Consider the following 10,395-nt stretch of genomic DNA (forward strand, 5'->3'; position numbering starts at 1 on the left):
CAGACCTATCAAATGTGCCGAGCAAATATTGTTTCTCTTTTATAACTAAAGGTACTAAAGGTACAAAACAGTGAAATCAGTTTGCCCATAGCAACAAAGCTAAAGGAAAATAGGAGTTATGTTCTCTTCATTACTTCCTCAATACCTCTTTGAAGCAGAGCTGGTAGATGGTGGGGGACAGATGGACATAAATTATACAATCATAAGAATGCCAAAGAGAAATACGGGTGACTGAAAACCATTGGCTATTTGTTGAATGGACTAGATTTCTCTAGAAAAGAAGTCTGGGGCAAGGTGGAGGGGGAAGGGCATAAGTAACATTTTATAAAAAGAAGATTGCTATGAACACAAGCCTCTAAGTTGTGTAGTATTACAAGGACAATATACATGTAACTTATTGGTGTTCGCAATATGCTGGGAAATCTGTTAGCAATCTCATAGGCAATATCTCATCCCCCTTCATAATAACATCATGAATAATATCAGACCATAACACAATATAATGCAACATACCATAACAGTGTTACATATGATGTGAAATAATTCAAGACTCAGAAATTAGGTGGTAATCTGCCAAACTTCACATGGCAAGGACATGGCATTGTGCTGAAGTTCAGATCTATTGGATTCTTGCATTAGCACCTCTATCTTGGGTTGCAAATGAAACTCATGGGAATAGAAGGCATTCTAAATAATCTGAAAGGCAGAAAGAAGAGGACAGTGGAGCAAAGAGTGGCTGGAAGCTACACAGTGTTCTGAAGACAAGGAACTTCAGAGAGGACCAATTTTCTACCCAAGTATTGATGTCCAGTGGTACTGTCAGAAAATTTGTGGCTCATAGGTTGATTCTGCATTATGAACCCCCAAGAAAAAATAAGCCAAGCATTTACCTTCTCTCTCTCTCTCTCTCTCTCTCTCTCTCTCTCTCTCTCTCTCTCTCTCTCTCTCTCTCTCTCTCTCTCTCCTAATTCTCCGCATATAACATCACTCAGCAGTGTTTTTTCTGTAACAAAGCTATAATTTGAAACCATGAAGTGTGGTAGAAAGAGCCTATGCCTCAGTGTTAACATCTATGGCCTCAAAATTTAGCCTGAATTAACAAAGCTGTCTTTTTTGAGACTCCAAGGATAAAAGCATCTCCCTTACGGGATCCTAGAGGAACTAAGAGTCCTTGGCAAGGGTCTGGGCCATTCAAGTAGTTAGAAAATGTGCTTCAGGTCCTAAGCTACTTGTCTGAGAGGCCAGCCTTCCTTGTAGGAAGCTGTTATAGTTTGAATATGAAATGTCCTCCGAAGGCTCACATGGTTAAACATTTGATCTCCTGGCTGTAGCACTGTTAGGGGGTGGTCGTAGGCACAGCTTTGCTTGAGGAAGTGGATCACTGTGGGCAGGCCTTGAGGCTTTATAGCCTAGCCCCATTTCCTGTTCTCTCTCAGCTTCCTGAGGTGGATAGAGTGTGACCAGGCTGCCTCTCACTCTTCCTACCACCTGTTCTCCACCTGTTGCCATGTCTTGCCTGCAGCCATGGACTGTACGCCCTGGAACCATAAGCCAAACTCTTTTCTCTCTTACTTGTTCTTGTCGGGGTATTTTATCACATCATTAAGAAATCAACTAGGACAGAAGCCAAGAGCAGGACAGCAGAGCAAGGCAGAGGTGACAGGGTGATGGGAGACAGACTGCCACAGGGCAACCTACCAGGACAATGAACCCTAAGTCCTCCCTGCTGCTCTGCTTCCTGACCACTGCTCATTCTACTACAGCAAGTGCAAGCAACCCGCCCACAGGGATACACCTTCATCTCCTCATATAGGTCTCAACACTCACAGTGTCCTCTCCATGTACCTGTAGAGCATGTCTCTGTACAATTGACCTCGCTTGCTCCCTGCTTCTCTTCCAGATTCAACTAGACTTCATTGTCTTCCTCTTCTTACTGTGGGAATCAAAGGCCCAGATGGTGAGGTATGACTAGGAGTCCCTCTGAGTCCCTGCAGCTTCTTAGGCCTAGAGAGGGCTGGGACAGAGTGCTGCTGTGGTCAGCAGACAACATCTGCAAAACTAGCTAATATCAACCGCTAATGAGAAAACCATCTACTTCCTTTGACCACTCATGTCTAAAAGAACCTCTTCTGGCAGCTTCCTCCTGCAGCTTGGACAATATAAATGAGGTGTCTTCTATTTCCCATAAGATACCCCAAAGAACCTGACAGCCCCTGCTAGAGTTCATGGTCTTCACATTCCTGCCACCTATGGAAGAGGAGGGAGGTGAGACAGATGGGCATCATAGGAAGAATGGGGGACAGACAAGAACTCTCTCTCCTGCCTTACTCGGGGTCTTGTGTATCCTTTGAGGATGTGGAAAGAAGATAAACATAGGGAGACACCAGGAAGGGAGAAGTTGTAGGAGGCCCCTGTAGGCAGATGCAGGCCCTGGAACCGGCAGAGCCTGTATAGAACTGTCACTCAAATCCACACGTGACTCTTGCTCTCTGCAGGATCTGCACATGCCCTCTACAGGTTGACTGAAAGTCAGCAGAACTTCTCTCCCTCCATCTTGTGTATAGACAAGGCTGTGCATTTCTTTAAGAAGCATGGAAAACAGCTGTATTCTTTCTTTCAGGAAAGAGTGTGCTACAGCTCCCCCCCCCCCATGAGCTAAAGTAGACTTCGAAACACATAGCTAAGGATGCAGCTCAGTTGTGGAGTGCTTTCCTAGTATGCATAAAGTCCTGGTTCAATCTCCAGCTCTGAGTGTGGTGGTACATGCTTACAATCCCATTTTCAAGAAGGAGATCCTATTCTAGCCTGGGTTACAAGAGAGTCCATATCCTCCTTTAAAAAAATTGTTAAATAAAGAGAATAATGGTGTTGTAATGGCTGTTATTACTTGAGTATGTCCCCTGCATAGTACATATTAAGCAATTCTTTCATGTCCATTATTTAATATCATCCCTTCCTCAACTCTTTGTTTGGTATGGTCCTGTGTAATCTGATCTCAACTTCATCTCCTGGTGTTATCTCCTACCATTCTAATATCTCATTTATGAATATGCTGAAGGCCTTGGCCCATGGCATTCATTCCACTGGCATCTTCTAAACTATCCACTCTCTTTCCTTAAGATCTAGTGTAGCCTGGTAATCAGATCGGTGAGTACCCTAACTGTCATCATAGAGCCTTCATCCAGTAACTGATGGAAGCAGATGCAGAGATCCACAGCCAAGCACCAGGCTGAGCTCCAAGAGCCCAGTCAAAGAGAGGGAAGAGGGATTCTATGAGCAAAGGGGGTCAAGATCACGATGGGGAAATCTTCAGAAACAACTGAATCAAGCTCATAGGAACTCACAAACATTAGACCGACAGCTGTGGAATCTGCATGAGACCAGACTAGGCCCTCTGCATATGAGAGACAGTTGTGTAGCTGGGTCTGTTTGAGGGACCCCTGGCAGTGGGATTGGGATTTGTTCCTAGTGCATGAGCTGTCTTTCTGGAGCCCATTACTGCTGGGGATGCTGTGAATGTGTTGCTCTGACTGATTGATAAATAAAACACTGATTGGCCAGTAGCCAGGCAGGAAGTATAGTATAGGTGGGATAAGCAGAGAAGAGAAGGCTGGGAAGTGGAAGGCTGAGGAGGAGATACTGCCAGCCGCCACCACCATGAGAAGACAGATGTAAAGTACCGGTAAGCCACAAGCCACATGACAACTTATAGATTAATAGAAATGGGTTAATTTAAGATGTAAGAACTTGATAGCAAGAAGCCTTCCACGGACGGCCATACAATTTATAAGTAATATAAGTCTCTGTGTGTTTACTTGGGTCTGAGTGGCTGCAGGCCCCAGCAGGACTGGAGAAATCTCAAGCTACATATTCCCTGTGGTCCTTGCTCACCCTTGATGCAAGGAGGAGGGGCTTGGTCCTGCCTCAACTGAATGTAACAGGCTTTGCTGACTCCTCATGGGAGGCCTTACCCTTTTGGAGGAAGGGAGGGGAGTTGGAAGTGAGAGGATAGGGAGGAGGGGAGGAGGGGAGGAGGGGAGGAGGGATGAGAGTGAGATCTGTGGTTGGTATGTAAAATATAAAGATATTATAAATAATTTTTTAAAAAGACCTAGTGTAGCATGCAAAGGCACAGACGTACTCAGAGGCAGAGATGATTGAGTGTTACTTTGGGGCTGTCTTATAGCTGCACCCATAATTTCTATGGAACATTAATTCATTAATCATTTCATTCCCTCTTTCTAGACTGTAGCTCTTTGAGTTCATGGAGGTTCTTATGCATCAAGAATACCAGATCTATGATAGATGAATGTTTATGAAAAAAAATGGAATTGTACTGGCTACTCTCTTTGGGTACCTTGACCACACCATTTTAGAGAAATGGGAACAGCACTTTATGGGGTAGCTAAGGGAAGACACATAGATGAGACTCAGATATGTGGAGAGAGTTCCAGACAAGAACAAACATAAAAAAACCACGCATGTTCAGACTCCCCACTAGAAAGTTTTGTCTCCCATTTCCAAACAGTACACAGCTCATCCTTACAAGATGGGGAAGAGGGTTGCATACATTATTTGGACATGATAGGCGTGAAGTCTACTCTCTCCTTTATTTTATTTAGGTCGACAGGAAGGCCTAGGTCGACCTCTTACACTTCAGTAATACTATTGCTGCACATATTTTATCACTCCAGTTGTCCCAACTTCGGCCACGTGAAGCTCTTTCAGTGGCCCCTGGCGTTCTTGTAACATCCTCTAACACTTCGTTAATTGAGGACACTCTTGTTTTCTGGCAGCAGGAAATGCTCCCAGCTCCTTTTGTGTATTACCTGAGCTAGTCTGGGAATTAGCCTTTCCATCAAGGAATTCCTCTAGTTCTATTTAGAAAATGACCTTAAACAGTTAGTTCTGGGGAGCAACTACGCTTGCTGATATTTGGGTGCTGTGGCTTGCAGACCCTTTCAGCGGATTGAGCCAGAGAACGTATGTGGTGTGAGAACCTGGTTCATCTGCCCATCTATCTGGCTAATCAACCAAATATGAATGTGTGCTGATAGCGCCAACTCTGATCCAGAACCACATGGCTCATTCTAATCCTCCCTCTTGTTCTGTGTAATGTGCCTCTCTAGCAATGCTGTCTTCAGAGTGCATATCCATTAATGATTTGTTTCTTAGTCTGCAAGCACAGTGACTTCAACACTTTACCAGCCTGACTGTGGCGATCATATGCTGCTCCTTGTCTTTAGTCCTTCAATCTACATCCGCTTCCCAAGTTGCCTGTGTCAGCTCCTTCTTCCTACCCCCTTCAGCGAGGTTATGTCACACATTTGTAATGCACTTAGATTCCTTTTATTACTGCCTGCATTTCACCCTGGAATCTCTCGGTCTCGTAATTAAATTTTCTTAATTGGCAGGAATTAAGATTGACTCTCTGGGCTCTAGAGTTCCATGTGGTTTGGTAAATGCACAGTGTCCTGAATCCACAAGTGACGTATCTCAGAGAATGGCTTTACTGCCCTACAGACTAACCCTCTGTACCTCACCCAGCCAACCTCTACCCCAACCCTTGGCAACCACAAATCTACTTTTTATCTCTATGGTTTTATCTTTCCAGAATGTCATATAAATGGAATCACATGAGGCAACCATGTAGCAGTGGTATTTTTTTTTTTTTTTACTTAGCAATATGCATTTTTAGATTCAGGGGCTAACTCACTCTTTTTGGCAAATAGATATTCTTCCATCATGTAGATGGTCTGGGCTGGTTCACCCATTAGCCTACTAAAAGACATCTCTAGCTGTATTATAGATAAAGCTCTTAAAAAAGCTAATAGAGGTTTGTGTGGGCATGTTTTTAGATCAATTGGATGAGTACCTGCCGGTGCAAATCTGGAGTGTGTGTGTGTGTGTGTGTGTGTGTGTGTGTGTGTTGTGTGTTTTATTTCTGGACAGAGTCTTACTATTCTTACTATATAACCAAATAGGTAGAACTTTCTCTGTAGATGAAGCAAGCCTCAAATTCACAGAATTCTGCCTGCCTCTGCCTCCAAAGTTCTGGGACTAAAGGCGTGTACCACACACCCAACTGGATTATATTTTACTACTGCATTGAATTTTCTAACTCCATTTGAAGTAGCCATACCACTCTGTCTTCCTGCAGCCAGTGAATGAGAATCTGTGTACAGTCCTCATTGATGATGTCAGTTTTCACCTAAGCACTCTGTCTTCCTGCAGCCAGTGAATGAGAATCTGTGTGCAGTCCTCATTGATGATGTCAGTTTTCTAGGCTTCAGTCATTTTAAGTAGTGGTGTATTGTTATTTAAATTTTGTATTTCCTTAAGGGCAAATGATGGTGTCTCCTCATATGCTTGCTTTCCATCTTTAGTCTTTTTCATAAAAACTGTTCGCTACTGTCTTCTGATCCTGTTAAGAGTCTAAACTCAAGGAAAGATATCTCAGCATATAAATATTTTCTTCCAGTCTGTGGCTTATTCTTATTTTCTCATTATTTTTCAAAAGGGTGTTTTGATCTTAACTTAATTAATTAATTTTTATTTTTCTTACATTTTATGTCTTTTTTTTATCCTAGAATTCATTTTTTTCTCCTGCCTTTTGCTATAGAAGCATTATAGCTCTTAACTCACTTAACCCCATGTCTAGATTCAGATGTGGCTGGGATTTTAACCATATCTAGGGACTGAGAGCCTTATAGATCCACCCACTGCCATCTCTATTGTGTGAAGAGTCTGACACAGTGACACGATCCAGTCACCAGATCCCTGGGCCAAAGAGACCCCCAAAGAAATCCTCTCTGACTGCCATCTGTGGATTACCTGTTCTGCCTTTGTATTCTCCATCCCTTTACATCCGCCAGCCCCTGCCTCCTCCTCCCCTCCTCTTATCCCTTCTTCTTCACCCTGGTTTGTCCCTTCTTTTCCCCTTTCTGCTACTTACGCTACCTCCCATTCTGCTTTCCCAGGACGACGACAACAGCTCTCTTATCCCTCCCTTTCCTAGCTGGCGAATGTCACCCTACTTCTCTTTCCACAGCTGGTTGCTCTCTTGTGTTACCACCACACCCAGGGCAGTACCAATACTTCCTGCCATGATCAACACTGTTGTTCTCTCTCAAGCCCTCTTCGCAGCCTTTCAGCTGCTGGGCAGTGAGGAGAAAGCACTCTTCCAGTTCTGCTTCAAGCCCTCCTGTGGAGTTAAGTTTCTTTGACATGAATCAATCTCAAATGCCCTCTTCCAGTCTTCTTTAAACCTTACTGTTTAAAGTGGGGTTTAAAGGAAAGAAGGAAGTGATTCTCAAGTTTTAAGGACCATGAGGGATCCATTATGTCTTTGGATGGAGCCCAGGAATCTACTTACTAAAGGAGTATCCTTCATCATGGTTGATCTGTTGGACACTGGCTATAGAACAAGTGCTGAGGAATATAGACATGGGAAACACTGGAAGAGAAGTGTGATGGTGCATACTTTCCACCTGCCACCAAGTGAGCTCCAGAGCCTAGATTTTAGCCTCAGGTCTATTCTATCTGACACAGAATTGGATTACTTAATTCAATATCTACCTTGCATATTTCAGAATGTTTGGCAGTGAGTGGATATGTAAGAGTTACTAAGAAATTACCTGAAAGGTTTTTGAAAAAAATTATTTGATATATGTAATATTTACATAAAATTCTTAATACAAAATAATTTCTAAACATCCTCTACTACATGGAGGATACCTCTGAAACTACTATAAATTCTAAAGAAAGGAAAGGAAAATGATGTGGTAAAGATCTGAATGCTGCAGAGCAGCTACATGGACCTTTTTCAAACCTTCATACATAGGAATCACAGGGGAATCTTGCAAAAGATGGACTTGGCTCAGCAGAAGTACAGGCTGGAGCTGGGACTGAATTTCCAATATCTCCCCAAGGAGTACCCATGTAATGAAAGCACCCATGTTTTGAGTAATGAAGGAGTTGACTGTCTTAAGGAGAGAAGAAAGGGGAAGATGGAGTAGGTTGACAATAAGACAATAAGATTGGCTCAACTCACCTCTTAATGAGGAGAGAACCAAGTGTACTTTGGCTCTCTCTAGAGTACCACTATGGAAGCAGTCACAGCACAGTTGTAAGGCATGACCTCCAGGAAACCTAGAGCTAGAGACAGAGGTAAATCACTTTGCCTTTCCACCTTTGTAGGACGAACCAACATCGCCAGACAAGGTTGGGTTTGGAATTTATGGAATTATGGAATTTATGTACTTCATATTTCTGAACTTTGCTCTCTTGTTTGTGAAAAACTGATGATCATGTGATCTATGAAAAGATATCATTTTAATTAGTGCACAATACTCAGTGAATACATGGCATCTAACAAGCACTCAGTAGACATCAGTCAGCATCTGTGTTAGATCTGACAATATCAGCATTGTTTCCAGGAGATGTTGATGATGTTAAGGATAAAGGCAGATCAACTTCTGACAAATTGCTCTAAGATAGTGCAACCCCTTTTATTAATTCTGTCAAAATTGGAACATTTCTTCGCTGTGTTCAGCCCTTGGCCATGGCTAGTGTGCAGGGAGGACAGACAAGAATCTTACAGTTCCTAGGAAGAAAGCTATGAAGTCAGTATCAGAAGCCGCAGCAAATGGGTGTGAAAGAGGGAACAGGAAACTATTTTCTGTGGGCCACAGTTACTTATTCTTTTTTCCAGGGCAAAACCCTGTATTTTCTCTTGTTTACATTTTCCATGTTCACTCCCTGGCTTTGTGAGTTGGGCCCAAACCCTGGACTTTTCAAGTTACATTCTCCACCCCAATTTGAAAACAAGTAAGCGCGAGGAAACGTGTGTCAGAGACTAGCTGTGTGGTGAGAATTCTTCCAATACGCTGGGCCAGCTGACCTGCTTAGGCCTGGGTCCATCTTAGCTCATCCTTCTGGCTGTACATTTGTACATCTGTACATCTGGGAAACTCAGGGAAGAGCTGAAGTGGAACAAGATACCAGGAGACTCCAGAAGTATCTGGACTTCTAGGAAGCTTTCCCTGCAGCCTGATGGAAACAGTTTCTTTGGCCAGAAGACAAGAAAGCCCTGAGGATTCTCCTTGAAGAACATTCTCTGACATAGTTCCAGTATACAATGAGAAGAATTAACTTGGTACAATACTTCACACTTGACAGAGCTGCCAAGAGACTTAGTAAGCACAAGGCAGTTGGAAAATCCATTACAAAACACGCATTTGGGACGTCATCACACATGCCAGCTGAAAGTTGGGCCTTTGTGAAGTAAAATAATAGGACCAGGGCAAGTGGCCGACCCTTGATCTGAATGTTTCTGCTTTTCCTCATTTTAAATCCTATGGTGTTCCCTCTGCCTCATGAACTGCAGGTTCCCACCATAGCTGCCCTGTAGATGGTAGGAATCCTCTTATTTTTATATCCATCTGCTAGGGACTTAAGAAACACATAATCTAAAGGGCATACTTATCTTTTCCCACTGTTCCTCTTTTTTAAATCCTAGCTCTTCTGAAATCCTCTTCAGCTATCTAAGGAGTCCCATGACGAAAACTATTTTTGCTTGTATTCCTTTCCTTCCCTGGCAGAGTTGAATGCGTATCCGTGATTGATTGATACTTCGATCCTCTCATTCAGGAATGCAAGAGTCAATACATTTCCTTCTGTGACATCCAGGAAGGATGTTCTGGCAGGTCAAAATGATTTGGCAGCTGTGGACAATCTACCTTGGCCAGTATGGACAGTGACAGAAGTCAGATCATGAATCAACAATTAGGAGGAAAATTCTCTTCACTGTATCATTAGAGTCTCTCTGTCCTTCTCTCTCTCTCCCTCTCTCTCTTGCTTGTATGTCCTTGGAATGGAAATCATAACTACTTTTCCATTTCTTTATCTTATTCTTGTAATTTTATTTCTTTTTTCTCTTTCTTTATTTATTGTATCCATCCTTCATGCCCCCTCTGCATCATTTCTTCCAACAAGCCATCAACCTTCCAAAATCAAGTACCTAAGAAAGATACTGAGGGTCTTCATCCATTTCTCTGAGTCTCCAGCATGTTGAAAACTTTAGAGTAAACTTAAGGAATTCCTGATCCAGTATTTTTTAACTCATTCATTTGAATTTACCTTGGACTTTTTTTCTTACATGTTGCTTCTACTTTCCATTTACAATTTTAATCAGTCATATCAGGAATGCAATTCACAAACTCTCATGGAGACTATCAGCCAGTTATTTTAGCAAAGATCAAAACATAAAACACCAGAAGAAGTCCATAGATATTTCTAACTCTAAATTTGAAGCAATAATGATTGGCTTTAAATGTTGCTGGATAAATAATTTGAGAAAAATGTGGTTCCCTTTCGGGTCTGGGTTTAAGGGTC

This window comes from Peromyscus eremicus, chromosome 13, assembly GCF_949786415.1.
Source record: "Peromyscus eremicus chromosome 13, PerEre_H2_v1, whole genome shotgun sequence".
Classification (NCBI taxonomy): domain Eukaryota; kingdom Metazoa; phylum Chordata; class Mammalia; order Rodentia; family Cricetidae; genus Peromyscus; species Peromyscus eremicus.